Here is a 19,743-nt window from a genome sequence, read left to right on the forward strand (position 1 = left end):
AACAGGTCGATCTGGGGTTTGCCCCATCATTGAAAGAGTCGATCCACTTGATCCTGACGCAGTTCCCACTCGTGGCACGAGCGCAGCTCCCTGCTGAGCGAGTCGGCGATGGTGTTTTTTATCCCTGCCAGATGAAAGGGCACCAGAAACATCCCCTGGGCAACGGCCCAGTGCCACAGATCCTGGGCTTCCTTGGATAGGGCTGGGGATCTTGTTCCGCCCCGCTTCCGGATGTAGAACATCGTGGTGGTGTTGTCGGTGAAGATACTCACCACCTTGCCCTTGAGGGACGGGAGAAACGACCTGAGGGCCCAGAACACTGCTCGTAGCTCCAGTATCTTGATGTGGAGCTTCTTCTCCGGGAGCCAGAGGCCTCTCGTGTGAAGATCTCCGGTGTGCGCTCCCCACCCCTCCAGGGAGGCATCTGTCATCACCGTCACCTGGTGTGCTGGGGTCTGAAAGTCTGTGCCCGCCGCGAGATGCGCGTGGGTGCCCCACCACCGAATTGCTTGGCGGAATACCTCGTTGAGCGAGATCTTGTCCTCGAAGCTGCCCGTCGCTTGCATCCAACGGGCGTCGAGGAACTCCTGTAGAGGGCGCATCCGAAGCCTGCACAGGCGCACAAGGTAGATGCATGAGGACATCATCCTGAGAAGGGACTTGATGGACCTCACCCTTGCCACGTCCGTGGCCAGCAGAAGCTGCACCTTGCCCAGGATGGCCTTCGTCCTTTCCTCCGATGGCGAGGCCAATCGCGTTACTGTATCGAGGTTCGCTCCCAGAAACAGTGCCACCTGCGACGGAACCAGGTGGGATTTGGGGAAGTTGATGGAGAATCCCAGGTCTGTGAGCAGCCGGACGGTCCTCGCTGTGTGTTCGACGGAGAGTTCCCTTCTTCCCGCTCGGATGAGCTAATCGTCCAGGTAGGGGTAGACGTGGATCCCCTGCAGGCGCAGCCGCGCTGCCACTGGCGCTAGGCACTTGGTGAATACCCTGGGCGCCGACTTCAATCCGAATGGGAGGGCCTTGAACTGGTAGTGCCGTCCTTGGACCATGAACCTGAGAAACTTTGTGTCCTTTGAGGATGGGGATGTGAAAGTACAACCCTCCAAATCCAACGACGATAGGAAGTCGCCTTCCTCCAGCTGGCCCAGCACGTGCTGGAGGGTGACCATCCGGAACTACCGTGCCTTGATGTACTTGTTTAGTCGACGCAGATCCAGGATGTGGCGCCACCCTCTGGTCTTCTTTCTGATGAGGAAGTATCTTGAGTATACTCCGGATCCCCAGAGCCTCTTTGGGACGAGCCCGATGGCTCCTTTCTTGAGCATCGCCCTTACCTCTAACAGCAGTTGATGGACGTGGTTTTCCTTCCTGGCCACGGGAGGAATTCGGGGGCTCTTTAGAAATTCCAGAGTGTGTCCGTGGGCCAGGGCATCCAGCACCCAACGGTCGGTGGAGATGGACTCTCACACGCTGACAAACTTCGTCAGCCGGCCTCGCACCGGGGTGCTTCGGTGGGGGCCCGACGCAACGGCCGGTTCAGTCTTGCTTGGCAGCAGCCTTGCCGCCTGGGCCTCCCTGGCGACGACGGCGAGATCCACCTGACTTGCCTCGTCCCCTGTAAGCTTCTTGAGACGAGGAGCGGGCCGCCTGACGGTACGTCGAGGAGCTGCCGCCGAATCCTTTGGAGGCACCTTGCTTGCCTCCGGAGTTCCGAAAGGGCGGCCGTCGTTGCTGCAGAACTCCAAGGCCTGAGCCATCTCTGTGTCGGTCTTGATGGCCTGCAATGACTCATCCACTGTCTTTCCAAATAGATTGTTCCCGTCGAAGGGCATGTCCAAAACCTTGGCTTGCACGTCTTGGCGGAAATCAGTCGCTTTGAGCCACCCCGCCGTCTAAGGCAAACGCTGTTGCCCAACTGGCGGAAACCGGTGTCGGCAATGTCCGTGGCTACCGTTATGGTGTGGTCCGACGCCACCTCACCTTCCTGTAGGATCGCCAGGGCCTCCACCCTCTTGTCGTCCGGTAGGAAGTCCAACAGGGGGGCGATCTTGAACCACAATTCCCTGTCGTAGCGGGCCAAAATCGCTAGGGCGTTGGCCACCTTGATCGTCATCGCCGCTGCCGAGATGACTGGTCGTCCCATGGCGTCCAGTTTCTTTCCCTCGCCGTCCGGTGAGGAAGTTGAAGATTAAGCCGATGCCCCCCCCCCCCCGCTTTCTTCTTGGCTGCTGCCGAGACGACCGAATCCGGGGTCGGCTGTGCCCTCAGGCACAAGGGGGCGGCGTCGGGGACCCGGTACTTCTTCTCATACTGGTCCCTCTTTGCAGGCGTCATGGACGGGTTCTTCAGAAGTGCAAGTCCCTCGTCCCAGATGTCATCTAGCAGCGGCACCGCGAGGACTGCCTTCCTCTTGGCCTCGCGCCGTTGGTAGAGGAAGCCTTCCTTCTGCTCTTCGGGGCAGAGCTGGAAAATCTCAGATGCCCTGGCAATCATGGCGTGGAAGGAGCCAATTTCGTCGTAAGGGGAGGTCCAAGGAATCGGTGATGGGAGATCCGTCCCATCGTCACCACCGTCGTCATCCGTACCCGTCGTGGCTGAATCTGTTCCCGTGTCATCCCCAGGGACAGGGGACGGGGACAAAGGCTGAGAGGGCCGTGAGGGCTGAAAAGGCAGGGCCGGATGAATCATCCTCTTGTTTGGAGGGCTTCCCGACGGGCCTGGTTCTGGGTCATCCGTCGGGGGTAGAGGCAATCTCGTCCTTATCTCCGTGCATAAGGATTGGATTGCCATCAAAATGGCCGCCGAGTTGTCCTGCGGCTTAGGTTGCGACGGGCGCAATGGTTTCTCCACTGGAACCTTGTCAGCGCCACCCTCGCTCTCGTCGTCCTCCCTCCCGTGGGACCGGGCCTCCTCAACATTCTTGAGGCCCTCCAAAACTTCAAACAGCTCCTGCCCTCCTCGAAGGCTGTGTCCGTGTCCGTAATGGCCACCACCCTCCCCTTTTTCCACCGGGGTCTTCACAGGGGTCTTCTCGATGGGCTGAAAAAAGGATTCCCTCTGTGGTGGCAGGGAAACTCTGGGCCCGAGGTCGCCGCCACTGGGATAGCCTCCACAGGCTGTGGCAGGGCCGTAGCGACTTCGATAGAGGCCTTAGCCGGGTGAATCGGGGCCTTCACCAGCTTGTGCGTGCTTGCGGCCTTCACCTTGGGGGGAGGGTCACCGCCTCGCTCCCCCTCGGCTGGTTCCTTCGAGATCGACCAGGGCCTCTCCAGGAGCTTAGCCCGGTTCACAGATTTCCTCTTCCACCGAGCCAGCGCGTTGGCTCGTGGTTGATGGCTCCGGTGAGGATGCGCCCTGCCTGGCAGCCTAGGAGCCCGACAATTCTGCACTCCCAGTGCCCGCGGACTTGCAGTGCTTTGACTTCTGTTGGGCCCCCGTCGCCAGGGTGCCCTCACAGGACTTAGCGGACCGCTCGGACTGCTCCTTCTTCTCACCTGAGGGGCTCTTGCCTTCCAGCCAGTTGGCAGGACGGGTCCAACGACCCCTCATGGTCCGGTCCGACATGTTCATGCAAAACGCACAGTCCTTCTCCACGTGCGTTTTGTCTTTGTGGAGGCAGTAGAGGCATCTCGAATGCTCGTCCTCCTTGGACACATTCTGCAACTTGCATCCAGGGCAGTTCCTGAACAGCTTGGACCTGGGTGTCGAGCTTCCCTTCTCCTGGGCCATGTCCGCGAGGTAGGCCTCAAGCTTCTGGAATCCTCCAAGAAGCGTAACTCGGCGAAAACTTCACCCTAGAGGGGCATAGAAAATTCCGAGACGGGTCCCCGTTGATCGGAAGTAGAAACGGTGGAGCTTGAGGCTCGATTTAACCCAAAAATTAGATAAATCTCTTTGAAAAAGTGCAAAATGCAGTAAAAGCTCTAGAGCTATAGCACAAGGACTCCCAACACTTGAACATGAGGTAAAAATCTGATGATGGCTGCCAGGGGCGAGGCTTAGGGAGAGGACAGTCATTGGCTGGGGGCAGTATGACCCAGAGACCAGTGATTGGTTACTACTAAGAAAGACAGATCAGAAACGAAACTGATACTGATTTTTTCTTTACCGAGGATTCCCAGCCTGACGACGGGGAATATTCATGAGCATGTGAATCCATGCCAGTCCCCATGCTGGAGAAGTTAAGCACCCCCAACTGGGGTGACATGGGAGGGGACCTGGATCCGTAGGTCATTTCTGACCGGAGGAGGTGGCACCCCTGGAGTTGGGGACTCTGCCTTTCCGGCGTCGCTGACCCATAGGTGGATAGTTGGCGAGGGTGCTGGATGCTTGTCCTGAGTTCCAGTCGTTTCCCGTGTTGTACATGTTTTGGGAAGAACGGGATTGGGCTCGAAAGGACCGGCGGGAACTGCTTCCCCTCTGGGAGGAGGGTTTTTGTGTGATTTGTTGTCTCCAGAGCCTCATTGACTGCTTTACCAAAGAGATTCGACTTTTCGATGGGTTTGTTAATAAGAGCTGCTTGGGTCTCCGGCTTGAAGCCTGAGTTTTGGAGCCAATCGTGCCATTTGAGCAGTGTGCCCTGAGCCAGGGATCTTCCTGCCGTCTATGCAGTATCCAGAGTGTTCTTTAAAACATTTTGGTTGACTTGCCAGCCCTGGCCACGATGGCGAGTAATTTGGTTATGTAGGTTCAGGTACCTCCTGGAGACCTTCTTGTATAAGGTTCCATTGCGCATCGTCGTAACTTGCAAGCTACGTGGAGTTGTTTGCTATGCGCGTGGTAATGTCAGCTGCTGTGGTAATACGTTTACCCAAAGCATATAATCTTTTTGACTCCTTATCAGGAGGGGCCTCTCCCGTAGCAAGGGGTACTCCCGCCCGTTTATGGGTGGTGGTAACCACTAGGGAATCAGGGGTGGCGTGGCCTTTAATATATTGAGGGTCAGTAGGCGATGGCCGAAATAATTCCTCCACCCTTGGATTTACTGCTCTGGTCTGGTGTGACAAGGGAAGGAGCCAATCTCCTTTTAATGGAGTTGAGGAGAGGAATGGCTTAACTGGAGGGGGGTGGGGGGGTTTAAGAATGTCCTCCACAAAATCTTGTTCAGGTATGGCTTCTTGGGTGGTGATCTGAACGTAATTGGCTACCTTCCTTAAAATGGCATTAAAGGCCATCTGATCGTCTACTGGTGAAACCTGGCGGGCTGGGGTGGAAGCAGGGGAGTCCACACACAGGACATCTGTGTCCCGATTGTGAGTAGTGAGTGCCCATGGCTCCGTCTCAGCTTGTTCTCCCAGTTGTTCGTGACATCCGCCTGGTCATCTGCAGTGTAGTCCTGTAGGAAGGTGGAATCTTTTCCCTCATCATAAATGTCTTGATATGTGTCCATTTGAAATTCATCTTCATGGTGGATAGAAGTGAATTGGTCCTAAGAAGATTCTAAATGTCCAGGAAACTTTAAGGTGGACACAGAAAGAGGATCCTCCCAATGTCTCTTGGGTATAGGGTATTCTGAAAGGGACACAATCCTTTCTAAGTGGTCCATGCACCCTTCACATTTTTCCCTGGTCCATTTGGACGAACTAGAAGGTGCAAAAGATGGAAAATATTCATTGTCTTGCCTTTGGTGCTGAAATGTATTACTAATAGTGCTAGACAAAGGCTCCTGACTGTCTTTGCAAGCATTGGGGTACTGTGGCGCATCTTTAGACGTGTCCGCGGCATGCTCCTTGCGTTTCGTCGACTCCTTAGGCATCAGCCCCACAGCCGAAGTAATCCTTGCGATGCTTTCGGCGATGTCCGGCAAGTCGGGGTCTGCCGTACGACTAGGAAGCCTAGCGGTAGATTTTTCTCCTACCGGGGCCTTAGGGGGCGTCGGAGCGTCAGTTGAGCGTGCTTCGCCGGCCAAATGTAATTTTGAGGTATCGCCTTTAATTTTCGAAGGCCCAGTCGCAAGCCGCTGCTGCGGGGAAGGCTGTTGATCTTCAAGATCAGAGGATCCGTCAAAAATGTTGGCGGTCCTGTTGGGGCTTTCACCCGTTTCGACGAAACCGTCGAAACCGGGGAAGGGGTTGTGTGTTTTTTGTACACCCCTGTTGCCGGGTGTTGTCCCCGTAGCATGACTTCCGTCATGCCTGGAGGAGTCAGGGACAGGCGTGGCGGACCTAGAAGTGTCCGTCGTAAGGTCGATGGCATCCGATACGGATGCTTGGTCATCACTAGTCACTTTCGGCGGGTGCGGCGGTGGGGGAAGAAGATCCAGCCCGCGACATGCCGAAGCCCATCGCTTAACGCGGCGCTCCTTAAGTGTTTTAGGTCGAAGGAGTCTACAAGCCACATACCGTGCTTTGTCATAGTCAAGGGGTATATGCAAGAGGGGCAAAACCTAAATGGTGTCCTTTCCATAGCGAAAGGTAATAAAAATGATGATCAGACGTAGAGGGTAAAGAGGGAGAAAGAGGAGAGACATAGAGAAAGATATGACCACCCCAACCGCACTCTCCCTACTGTGTAGACCAGCCAGAAGGCCCGGCCACGTGGATGACTGCTGCCAGACCTTAGGTGTCAAGGTCCACCGCCATAGAAAGTTCCAGCAGTTTTCGTCGTAGTATTTCAAGCACCGTCGAAGTGACTTTAGTGGAAATAACCAACAAAGTCGGTAAAACAAGGATAAACAATGCCTCTTATGAAGAGCTCCGCAATGGAGCGAACAGTTATCTTGGCGGAAAAAAACAACCTTTGGGACCTCGGCCCATGAGGGATTTGGAGTACACTTCACGTCACGATAGGGATAGTGTTACAGACATGCCTATGCCAATGTCCGCTTTCGGTCCCCAAAAGACAAGATCCAACACTCTGCGGTGACCACTGGATGTCGGACCATATGCACAGCATGTGATTCTAAGCAGATTAACAAGCATCAGAAGTAATGTTTCTATAGGAAGCATATATGAGTAATGAATATACACTTGGTGTATATAAAATTAGAAACCATGGCATGGATGAATCATGAAATGAACTTGTAGATTGTATTGATATGGACACAATGCATTTAAGTGAGACATTATCAACGCAACTTTGTGATCAAAGTAAATAGACCAAGTAAGTCGAGAAAAATTGGATTAAAATTTTCTAAGAGGCAACAGGAGTTAGAAAAACATGCGTCTACCCCACTGGAAGGAACGCCAGGCTGGGAATTAATGATTCATAAAGGCTTGGGCATAGTGATGTTTCTGAAAAAAATGGCATGAATACACTGCCAACAACCCTTACCTATAATTCCCATTACATGGTTCATTTGATCTGGAAAAGATAGGATATTTAAGGGCAGGTTCAGAAAGAAAGAAGAGCAATAGGAACAGTAGTTGCCGCACCTTACTCGTCGTGTTCCTTTAGGTCTTGGTTACACTAGCAGCCGGTTGGTAGAAACCATAGGGCCGGTGCTCTTGTTGTCCAAAGTATGGGTATGTGCAATTTGGTTGGCGTTTCTACTCGTATGGCGCTGGTGCATTTAAATATATGCATTCACTAATGTGCGTAGTAGGTATAGTCCACATGTTTTGCTTTACATATTATTAATGTTTTATTGAAAATGTGTAGTTCACCAAAAAGTGCCGACACGTGTTTTGACCATAAGCGGGTCTTTATCAAAGCTGCAATTGTTAACAGGTTCATAAACCATCATATGCTGAGCACACACCATTATTGTGACATGTGCGGTTTGATTGATTAGTGATTCAATGCATTTTGTGAAAAGAAATACATTTGTATTATATTGTTGAATGACATGAAGGTAATTATGGATCCAAGCAGTGGGATATCCCAGTTTGAGTGTTAGGAAACAGAAAAAAAACACATACATCAGCATTATATAAATGATAATAAAAATTACAAATTATGTCCAAAAATTGACAATTTAATGAGAGAAGAGAGTGAGAGATTGAAACACAAGGGAAGGAAAAGGGAAGAAGAGATCAGGTTAGTGGGTTAAGAGCTACATGCTGGGGGTCGATAAGCACAATGGAATATTAGTAGAGGGTGGGCATGCTCACCTAGGGTTGAGGTGTTTCATGAGTAGAGATTTAGAAGGTGGCATGTGGTGTATATGTGGCACCTAGGCAATTGAGTTGTTCGAGTAAATTGCTTTAGTAATATGCCTGGCAGCCAGGGAAGTGTGTCAAAGGCTAAAATATCATCCCGTGGAGGGCCCTGGGGCCGTGAGATTATACAAAAGTTAAGTATATTCGGGGTTGCATGGTGCTGCGTCAGATGGAAGCCGTAGAGCGTAGCCGGTATAGTGCCTAGTGGAAATATCTCAGCGCATGCTGGTCCGTGTATTTGTTAGGGGAACTCGTCATGGTAAGCGTATTACAAGTGAAATGAAGTAGGGGGCTAATATTCAGAGTACCAAAACATATATACAAAATAATCCATACAAAATACATATGGCTGTCGCCTACATGAGTAAATAATAAGTGCCCGGCGGCTAGCCGTGGATGCGATCATAAGCTGGTGATATGGAGTTGGGGGGCTGTAATAGGTCTCTGCATTGTTACACCACTAAGGGTGAGTGAAAATATCTCATCTGGTAAAGGGCGCGGATGCTCGGGGACACCCTCCCCCACCCCCTGCCAGTACTGCTGTGCATACTGGAGGCAGAGGGGTCAAGATCAAAGTTTGCGGCCTAGTGTCTCCCATGACACAGACTGTAACAGGGGAACAGGAATGGGCTTGGCATCCCGCTTAACTGTTGCCTGCGTTGCTTACTCGCTCATTGCTGGAGTCTGCCGCCTGTCCAGTGAGAATAGTACTCCTGGTCAGGAGAATATAAAGAGCCAATTGATTGGCTGAAACGTATGGTCATTCATTGGCCAAAGCATCCTTGCTAGTGGTTGGGTGGTTCTGCCACATGTTCTCAGCCTGCATCTGAGAAAGGGTACGGTGCACAAACGCTCATCAGCGAAGATATGAATGATAAGCATCATCAGGACTGGGCCACGATGATTGCACCGTATAAATAAGGTTATAAAGGGCTGCAGTGGTTAAATCAGCTGAACAATATTATTGACACGGTCGTGTGAGTCAGCTAAATAAGTTCAGCCCGGTGGGGACTGCGAGTTTATGAGTGTTTAAAGGTATGGCACCATAGACCTAATGGGTATGGTGAGGTGACCATGGAGCGTGAATGCTACCGGTGCCATGGTGAATAAGCCAGCTAAGAATTGTTATTCCGGGGGCTGTGCTGGTAGGACCAGCCAAATATTGATATTTAGGAGAAGTTTGGTATGATCTTACTCAGATAAGAGCCTTTGGATAAGAATATAAAGGTCTGAATGTAGATGCTCTGTGGATTGTGTGTGTTCTGCTGGTTGTACTGTAGGTAAACACATTTCGATAGACTGGCTTGCCATGTATTTAGACAGGCCATGATAGGGGATATGCCCATCTGATGCCAGCCGCCCGGTAGAGGTGTCTGAAAGTACTTATGTGTCATAGTGATCATCCCGGCAAAAACCACATAGATAGGAGTAAAGTAAATGAGGGTTGGCTAATGCACCAAAAGGAGATGCGGATGCATTGGTGTCATATTGATCATTCGGGTAAAGGACCCCACATACGGCCTTAGAGGGAAGGCAGGTTTGCTAGTGCACCACTAGGAGATGCGGATGCACAGGCCAGAGATGGTCAGGGGCTGTGTAGCAGAAGGTCATCACCCAGATTTGATGCTGGGATGGGTACGCCCTGATTCAGTCGGTTGTGGGGGGTGTGATTAGAAGGGCGGGGAAATTCAGACGTGATGCGCGGGTGCTGTGTTTCATGGTCCCCCACATTCACCATTACTAATAGATAAGATCACAAGGTGAAGTTGCCTGGAACAGGGTCAAAAGCTTTGGGATACAGATGTCAAGCAGGAGTCATTTCATCATAGGAATATGTTTAACTCATGCTCTGTGCTGAGGCCATGTTCCGTGTTTCTTGTTCTGCAGATTAGTCTTGCTTCGTTCTAGCGAAGTCTCAGTGCCCAGTTTCCACCTCTTGCGTCGCTTCTAATCATTTCCAGTATGACAAATTGGATGCCTTTCCGGTTATCCATCTGATGTCGTTCTTGCCAATGTATGGATAATGGGAACCTCGCTTCTGCTGTTTTCAATAAGTTGATGTATTCCCTTATCCTCGTATGTAATTCCCATATAGTGCTCCCAATGTATTTCAGACCACATACACATACGATTACGTAGATTACATATTCCGACCTGCAGTTAATGAACTGGATCAAGCCAAATTGTACAGTCTTGGTGGGAAATGCATGTGGACACATTACGCACGTACCACATTTATGGAAAACCGGCTTGATTTGCCTTTTTAGCCAATTGGTGGTTTCGGTTGTCTGTGGTTCCATAAATGAGGGACTCAATATGCGTTTCAAGGTGGGTGCTCTGCAGTAGGATATTTTGGGTTCATGAGAGACCCATTCTTGTATGTCTTTAGCTACTCGAAGAATATGCCAGCATTGTATTCCGTCACAAATCTAATGCTGTTTTCTACCTGGTATCTGTCATTCTTGGGCTTGGGTTTAAGTAGCTTGTCCCTGGGGATCATGCTTGCCTTGTTGATCGCAGTTTTGATGTTGGATATCTTGTATTCTCTCTCCAAGAATCTGCCCTGTAGTAAGTCACATTCTTCTTGGTATGTTCCCATCATGCTGCAATTCCTACGTGCCCTGATAAATTCACCTTTTGGGATGTTCTCAATTACATTCTTCTTGTGGTAGCTTGTGGACAAGAGGACCAAGTTAAACTCTGGGCTTTCTGAAGGTTCTGGTTTCAATGCCATCTGTAGTGACTGTGATTCTAATGTCCAAAAAGTCAATCATGTTCTCATTCTCTGTTCCAGTCAGCTCTATCTCAAAGCTGTTAGTGTTTAGGTATGCTTTATACTTGAGCAGTTCTTGTTTGCCACCGGTCCAAATCAGTAGAATATCGTCAATGAATCGATACCATTGTGTATATGTCTGTTGTAGTTGTCATCACTGAAAGCATGCATCTGTTCATAAACAGATTGGCAATTGCTGGAGCATACGTTGCCCCCATTGCAATTTCTTTCTTTTGTTTATAGAATGTACCATCAAAAAGAAAAATACTGTTTGCAAGGGAAAATTCCAGGATCTCCTTGGTCATGGTTAGGTGTGAATAGTATGATGCTGAAGCTTTTGAGAATGTCTAATCTATAGCATCCAGGGCCTGTGTATGCTCCATCGCTGTGTAAAGTGCCTTAACATCTAAGGTCACCAGTAGGTATCCAGGTTCCCATTTCACATTTTGCAGAACTGCTAGCATGTGTATGGTATCCCGCAGGTATGTTGGGGACTTCCTTTTCTATGATACTGTTGACATATTTCGCCATTGGTTCATTGATCCATCCAATTACACTCACAATCGATCTTCCTTCAGGTATTTTGATGTATGGTTTATGTACCTTGGGTAGAAAGTAAATGGTCGGAATCCTTGGATGATCTGTCTTAATGTATCTCGCCTCATCAGCCGTTAATAGTCCTCTCTGGTGCCATTTCTTAATGGGGGTGTTTGTTCTTGGATACTGGTGGTAGGGTTAGCTGATAGAATTTCATAACATCCTAGTGTTTGGACGTGCGTCAGGGCCATCCGGATGTAGTCTTCCCTATTCATGACAGCAATATTACCCCCCCTTGTCTGCTTCTTTGATGATTAGGTCCGGATTACTTCTCAAGCTTTTCAGTGCCCGAAGTTCAAGGTTGTTCAGGTTGGTGTGTCCTTTCCTGCTCCTGTTCCAGTTTCCATTTTTTCCAGGTTTCGGGCAACAGCTTTGGAAAAGATTTCAATGGCGTTGTCCCCCTGTAAATTAGGGGTGAATGTTGATTTCCTTTTGTGCGCTTTGTTCTTCCAAGTACATTCTTCAATGTCAAGGTCTTGCATTACTGATCTCTTTTTTGTTCATACTCTGGAGTCGTACATGGTAAACTGACCAGTACGTGTGTTTGTTCAAGGATGTCCATTGTCACATCACTGATTGTAGGTTTGGTTACTTGTTTAGGTTTCCAGTCAACCTTCTTGGAGAAATATGTTTTCAGTTTGATCTTTTTAGTTTATTACAAAGCTTAATGTGTGCGTTGGTGTAGTTCAAGTTGTTAGTCAGTGTAAATGATAAACCTCTGTTGAGCATGGTGGTCTCGGCGTTCGTTAATGTGTGTCAGGATAGGTTCATTACCAGATTCATCATCTCTGATCCCTTTGTTGCAATTGTGTCCTTGATCTGGTGAGTCTCAGTATGCCTTTGTTTTTGGCTGTGTGGCTTCTTGATTCCACCTCTTTTGCCTCTGTGCTTGGACTTGCCGTTGTCGTATTTGTTTCTATAGGCCCTGAAACCGTACACACTTGGTGTGCGTGGGTTTGTTCCCTTTTTTGTATTTTTTTATTTGATCTAAAAAAAACATATCCTCTTTGTTTGTTGGCTGACTTTGTGGCCCATTCATTGGTTGTCTCTTCTGTGCCTCTGCTTGTGTCGGGTCACTCCTCATTATTGTTTTCCAGATCACTATCGACATCAGAGCTCTGAGGAGAGCTATTCAAGGTGCTTTCTTTTGATGAGGATTTGTAGTGGACGTATTTAGTGTGAAATGTGAAGAATCTGTCATATCGATAATCCATGTCGTCTCTTGAGAATTTGCAACACTTGCATATTTTTACCTCATCTTGGTGAGCTTTAAGTATTTCGTACACCATTTTGTAGTTTTTCTCCTTTGAGCTTGCTGGAGCATTGCTCGCTTCCATTTCTTCCTTCAATGTATCTATGGCTGTGGTCGGCCTCTTGTGCTCTCTTTCAGCGTGTTCAATCAAAAGCTCTAGCATGACCTTAGAGCCGTTAGTTACGTTCGAGTCCCACAAGGTCGGCGTCTTCTGGGTTGTTGAAATACAGGAAAATAATTATCCTGAGTCCCCATGGTATTTTATCATGTTGGAGATAAGGTTGGAGTGTACATTTCTCCCAGAACTTGTTGATCTCCCTTGTGCATAATCTTTCCAGTTTAATAAATTTGTACCATAATGTTTTTGGTTGCGGTGGGAAGGCATGTATTGTTGATCTCCTCGGGGCAAATAGGGACTTGATGTCCTCATTCCTGGATAGGATGTAGTCCGCCATTCTTGATTCTCTGGTAGTAAGTGGTGGCAGCAGCTCCTTTGTTCCTTAGGTACAGGTCCAGAAAGAGAGAAGAGCACTAGGAACAATAGTTGCTGCGCCTTACTTGTTGTGTTCTTTCAGTACTTGGTTACACTAGCAGCCGGTTGGTAGAAATCATATGGCCCGTGCTCTTGTTGCCCAAAGTATGGGTATGTGCAATTTGTTTGGCGTTTCTACTCATATGGCGTTGGTGCATTTAAATATATGCATTGACTTCATTCACTTATGGGCGTAGTAGGTAAAGTCCACCCGTTTTGCTTTACATATTATTAATGTTTTATTGAAAATGTGTAGTTCACCAAAAAGTGCAGCCACGTGTTTCGACCATATGTGGGTCTTTATCAAGGCTGCAATTGTTAACAGGTTCATAGGATATCATATCATATGTTGAGCACAAACCATTATTGTGACATGTGCAGTGTGATTAGTGATAGTGATCCATAAAATGGCAATATTATTTCAGCCTGTTTCTTTGCCTTACCGATCACGTGGTTGACAATATGCCATGTCAAGAGAATGCCGTTATATCACTCCATAACAGTTCATCCAAAGAGGAAACAAAAAAAAAATGGTACACAATCAAAACTTATTTATGCAATGTTGATTTTTACCACTGTTACTGGGGGGTGGTTTTTGGTAGAATATATTGTGTATCCAGCTGTTTCCAATACCACTATAGCCATGCCTACTTTATCCACTGTGCAAAAATATCACGAGGAGAAATTTATGGAGAAAAACACTTTTGTTTCACTGCTATATAACACACATGAAATCATCAACAGAAGTAATTGTTATATTGGTCTAAATTACCCAGCCTATGCTGGTGAAGGCCTACCATTACAGCAGCTCCCACTACCATTATCCACCTCATGTTATGCACTGTATATAGCTGTGGCCCAGCAGAGGACCCCCCTTTTGCTAGGAGATGTGCAAAAATAGGTGGCAGCAAACACCACAATCCAGAAATCCCATATCAGTATCTTAATGAGAATCTTCTTAAAAAGGAAGGTTATAAGGGTGTAACCATGCCTAATGGAGTTTTCCCCTTAATGGACCTTTTTCCAAGGGAATGGCAGCATTGGCCTTTTCTTATGAATGCATCATCATACAGCAATCAAGCCTCTCAACTGCCTTCCCATGCACCTACTCTCCATTTAAGAACCAGCACTGTCTTAGGCAGTGTGTGCACCTCCAGCGATGGTCCAAGGATATTTACCTTGAACTGTAACTATACATTGCACTTGCCAGTTAAAGTGTTCCAAGACCCTCTCTATATAGGGGAATCAGTGTATTTTATTTGCGCTACTAATGCGTATTCTTGGTTAACTGCTAACTGGACAGGCCGATGTCCTATGGGATTTGTGCTGCCTGCTTTGACAGTGAAAGATAGCCACTGGCTTCTCCCCCACGGCAAAAGCGTTATGTATTACAAGATGATACTGGACTACAGTTAATGGCAGATATCCTTAAAGCAATCGTTCCATGGTATGGCCTGTATGTTAATTCCAGAGATGTACGCAGATTGTCACGACTGCTAGAAACCACTATAAATGAAACACCAGATGCCCTTTTTAACATCACTATTGAGTTAAAAGCTCTACACCTTGTAGCATTACAGAAGCACTCGATATGATTTTGGCAGAGAAAGGAGGCATTTGTCAGATTTTCGAAGGAACTTGTTGTTCATTTATGCCCGACCCTTCTGTTTTAGTGTGGAATGCCATTAATAATCTCCAGAGCATTGCAGGCCAGGCATATTTCCCCACTGGTACATTAGATATCGGTGGATCTTTATGGTCCTTAATAACTAAATTTGGGTGGAAACTATTTTCAGATATTTTTGTTCTATTACCTATGTTTCTTTTTATAGGTTTATGTATTGTGTGCCTGCCTGTGCCATGCATTTGCCTCATGTCTCAGATCACAAGTATCTCAAAGACCCACCTTAAATGATGTGTTTCGGGAGATGTTCACTATAGATGTGGAAGATTAAGTTCAGGGATTAAAATGAGTACATATAGAATGTTTTTTTTAAAAGATAGATTGTTAGCAATAAGCATTATATTTGACGTTATTGCCAGTGTTTAACGTACATTCTCTTGTGAAACAGTTCACTGTGAACATGTTTTAAATAGCTTCATCCTGCGAACACAGAATGTCCTTGCCAAGTCGTAGCTGTTGGGCTTTGGGGTCTTAGATCATGTACAGGATAATGTTAAAATAGCTGCAAGCAGCTGTAGCAGGGAATATGAGATCCTGGCTGCAGTATAAGTATAGCAAAGTGAATAACTGTGGAAAAGTCATCTGTGTTCCAACTTGTATTTAAATGCTTTGTGAATTGACAGACTGAACGAGAATTCAGCTCAGAGGGTGTCTTTACACTAAACTGACTAAATAGGTGCAGCTGTTAAAATAAACTCTCGCTCGCTGAGCATAAACACTCGGTGCTTCATTATTTGTTAGACTCAACAAAACAGAGTTATTAATTATTACATAATATTTTACACAATGCACCTTACAGTACAGTGCACTGGGGTCTCATTTTTAAGGCCCTAAACACCCTTGAAGGATTTTTGGTATTCACCAATTTGGTATTGTACATTCGTACAAGTGTCTCCAGGACAGAGCTGGTAAGTAACAGAAGGGATAGCCCTATTTATGTGGAAGGAAGTAGAGCTAGAGCAAAATAGAGAACAAAATGGGGGGCTCCAACCACATATCAAATGTTATATACTCTCTTCTTAATTAGAGTATTTACTGTCCTGTATCAGTTGTCATTGAGAATTAGTGCTTCAAGAGTAAGCCAAGTATCCAGTAATAGGGTTATTTTACTCTGGAACTAGATTCCATACACACATCTTGAGACACCACTTTCGTGCTCAGAAAGAGCTGCTTTTATTTAGCTGGTCTAGTCCTCTGACTGGATTTACACCTATTTTATTCATATTTCAACAAATGAACAGGGTATGAATATCAAAGTTTTAACACAGTACTAGACCACATCACAGCGTATAAATCCAGGATGTGTTAGTACTGTTTGTGAAATATTACATCATATTCTCAGTTTTATAGAAAAACAACCCAAAGACAAAGTAACAGTGTTCACACATTTTGGTGTAGAAATCTGCACAATTTCTACAGTATTCATGTATACATGTTCTCTTGTGTTGATCCAAAGTGGGGTTCTAATCATAAACCTTGTCATCAGGGAAGGAAAGAAACAAAGTAGAGAATACAGGCTAATATAGAAAGTATAGGCTAGCACTAGTTCAAGTAGCCAGCTGTAAGGTGGGTTAAAGATATTCCCACAGAGTACCAAACCGCTGTTCAGAGCTGGTGGCAGCAGTTACTTTTAAAGCATGTTTGAGTCTTTTCTATGGTCCAAACCACGTTTGGCCCAGGACAGTGGCCAGTGCCTAAAATGACTATGCCACAATGTCCTCTGTTCTGTCCTTTAGTCATTTTGTCCCTTTGCCTTCCCCAGGTCGAGCAGACCAGGGACATTTCTTATTTGGTCATGCAGACCCCCGCGCAAACCGAAGATTTTGTGGGCTTCTGCATGCCTGGTGTGTGCGCCCAGGATGTGGGCTGGAGCGGTCTAGTTCCAATACACATCCTGGGCGCCAGAATGTCTGGTATGCTGGGAGGACTGGAACCACTGTGGTCTGCGATTAGTCCACGTCTGGGATGGTTGAATGTGAGCAGATCTCAAATTGGTTTCTCTTCGTTTGGCGGGAAGGAGATTCTGGCTAAGAGAAGGCACTCTAGACCTATTCCCGGTCGATCTTTTGAGTTCACACAGAACTTAGTAAAAGGAGCCAAGTATCCTGAACCGAAGAAGCAGAACCGTGAAACCGCTGGTGACGCGCTGTAAGGTTTGGCACCCTGACCCTGCTGTTGTCCCCTGATTTCTCATCGATCATAGAAGGCCTCCAAGGGCGCTTCGACTCGGAGTAGTGGAACTAACTACTCTCGGTACCTCCTGCTTAACCTGCAAACAAGCCTTTCTGTAAGTGTTCCTGGACCGCCCAGTGAACTAACCAGCACGTACGGGACCTTTGCCTTGGAACCGCCACCATCTCGAGTTTTGACCTGAGACTTGAGGAACCTTAAGCTCTTGGTAGAAGGCACACTCCCGCCGTGTTTCATACACCTAGCATTCATAGGTGTGAATTAGGAGAGTCCGCCTGAATCATAGCCTACGCGGTACCCGTGTCACCCCGCTGTGGTGACTAGCTTCGTGGGTGCTTTGCCGCTGTGTCCCCCTGTGCCCTAAGACGAGCTGTAGTGGAACTGGCCCGATCCCTGTGCCAGAAGCTGAGAAATCACCACTGTGCCTCCACAGACTGAGGTACCAGAACGCAGCCCCTGAAAGCCAGAGAGAAGCGCAACTGCTGGACTCGAACCTGCAAGCAAACTGGACTTGACTGGCGCATTTTATCCCGGAGTGCCTCGAGGGTCGGTGAGTACTTGCATCACTTACCGGTGGCCCCTGGCGCATCCATAGACTTTTAAGCACCAGCGTCCCCTAAGGGCCCCTCTCCTTTGTTAGGGTAGCCTGTGCTACCATCCTATTCCCAATTTCTGTAAATCGCTCTGCCCTCTTGTGGAGACCCTCCCTGAATAGTGGAATTCTATTCTTCACCGCCTTACCCCCCTTCCTGCAAAACTACAGCCCCTTAAAGAGACCCCTTGTGTACTTTATGGCACGAACGAGTGCTGCAGTGCTGAACGTACTTTTGAGCACAAGGCGCCACACTTTGTAGGGATTGAACAGGCTATTAGTTCGGGTTGAGACTATTGAAGAATTGCCTAAAGTATATTTGCACTATCTGACCCTTTTCGGTTACAGGTTGTGGATCTGCCCTCGATTAATATTCCTTTAGGCCAATAGTTACTGTATGCATGTTTCCTAGTATAGTGTGTTGGTTTTGTTAATACTGCTGTGGTTTCACTTTGTGTTTGATTTAAAAGGCCTTTAATAAATGTATATGTATTTTTGATATACATCTGACAGAGTAATTTGTGGTGTCGTTTACTGTGTGTGCACATTGTGGACTTTCGATCACACTCACCCCTCATGAGACCTAGTCTTGACTGCCGCCAATGCTACCTTGATTGGTCTGGCTGGGCCAGGAGGGGACCCTGTTGCAAGAAACTAGGCTGGCCTTCTGAACCTCTGCCACCAGGTCAGAGTCCAGAAATCCATCTTAACACAGCCATGGCAGTAAAGATGGCACCATAAATAGTCTGACTGGATAGCACATATACAGTAGCCAATAAGGGTGTGCAGCTCTACCCAGGGCACAGATATGCCTAGTAACGCATAAGAGATCACTAACAAAGGGGTGTTTTACAATACAGAAGTACAAACACATTTTATTAGAAAACCAGCAAACTGCTTTCATACGACTAGTAACACAGAAGACGTCACTAATGAACGGGTGTTTTGTTGCCCGAAACCACGAACAGTAATCACATGGCCGTTAAGACACAATTCTTATGGATAATGGAAAGATACACCAAAGGCAGTGGGTGATCTGTATCACGTGGATAGGAGGAGTGGACTTGTACTGGTGTCGCTCAGTGCAGTTAATCTATAACCCTCAGAGTAAGAGGATGTTTTGTTAGGGAAGTCGATTGTTACTGTAACCTGCCACCTTTTCTGTATACGGTTCATTGTGTAAGAGCCTATCCTTGTCCCAGGGCCATGCAGTTTCTCAGTCCATTTCTGCATAGCTATATGGAAATAAATCCCGTTTCAACCTTTGCTCCTGTGGTTGCTTATTGAATTACTTGGTGATGGGTTAAGGCCTCAACAAAGTACACACCCAATTCCATTATGAGCTGATAAAAAATCACCTAACAGCTCCGTACTCTTGCTAAGTTAAAATCCAGGATGAGCGGACACAGCATAAGCTCTTGTAGGGTTTGCATCACAGACTTGATTTGCAGTTTTGCCAAATAGGTTAGCTGGGATATAGATTGAAAGTTGGTGAGGCCCTCGTGCCTAAAGAGGTTTTTAATCAACATTGGTTTGCACAATGGCTGTGTATATGCATCTGGGATCATTCCCGAATGCAAATATGCATTGGGTGTTTTTGATGCCTATGGGCCTATATCACTGGGACAAGCTGAACATTTGCTGTTATTAAATATCCAGAAAATACATTCTTGTATATAAAAAGGGGCAGTAGGTTTCCATATGTGGTTAATTGTTGAGGTGCTACTTACCAGGCAATAACTGCACAGACTTAAAAAGAGGCCAGACTTGTCATCTAAATGTGTGGGGTCAGAATAGAAAAAGGCTATTACAAATGGGAGTGGAATATCTTTGAAAATTGGAAACATTTACTGGCTGATATGAGGTGAAAGATGTAGTAAAGAAGGCACGAACACGTTTTGCTTATAGAATTAATCTAAACTTGCTTTTATCTGTATCGTTGCATGTGCATCTGCGTTCATGTTCCAGTTAGTGATTGGGTCTGAAAAGCGCTCCTTTTTCTTGTCAGAAGTACATTT

At 47.2% G+C, this 19,743-nt stretch overlaps 1 protein-coding gene across 1 annotated transcript in view; it reads right to left on the minus strand.

Moving 5' to 3' along the window:
• LSG1 (large 60S subunit nuclear export GTPase 1) overlaps nt 1-19,743 on the minus strand; it is a 374,602-nt gene that overhangs the window by 181,823 nt on the left and 173,036 nt on the right. The window lies entirely within an intron of this gene.

The sequence above is a fragment of the Ambystoma mexicanum genome, chromosome 10, assembly GCF_040938575.1.
Source record: "Ambystoma mexicanum isolate Mex_15411 chromosome 10, UKY_AmexF1_1, whole genome shotgun sequence".
Taxonomy (NCBI): domain Eukaryota; kingdom Metazoa; phylum Chordata; class Amphibia; order Caudata; family Ambystomatidae; genus Ambystoma; species Ambystoma mexicanum.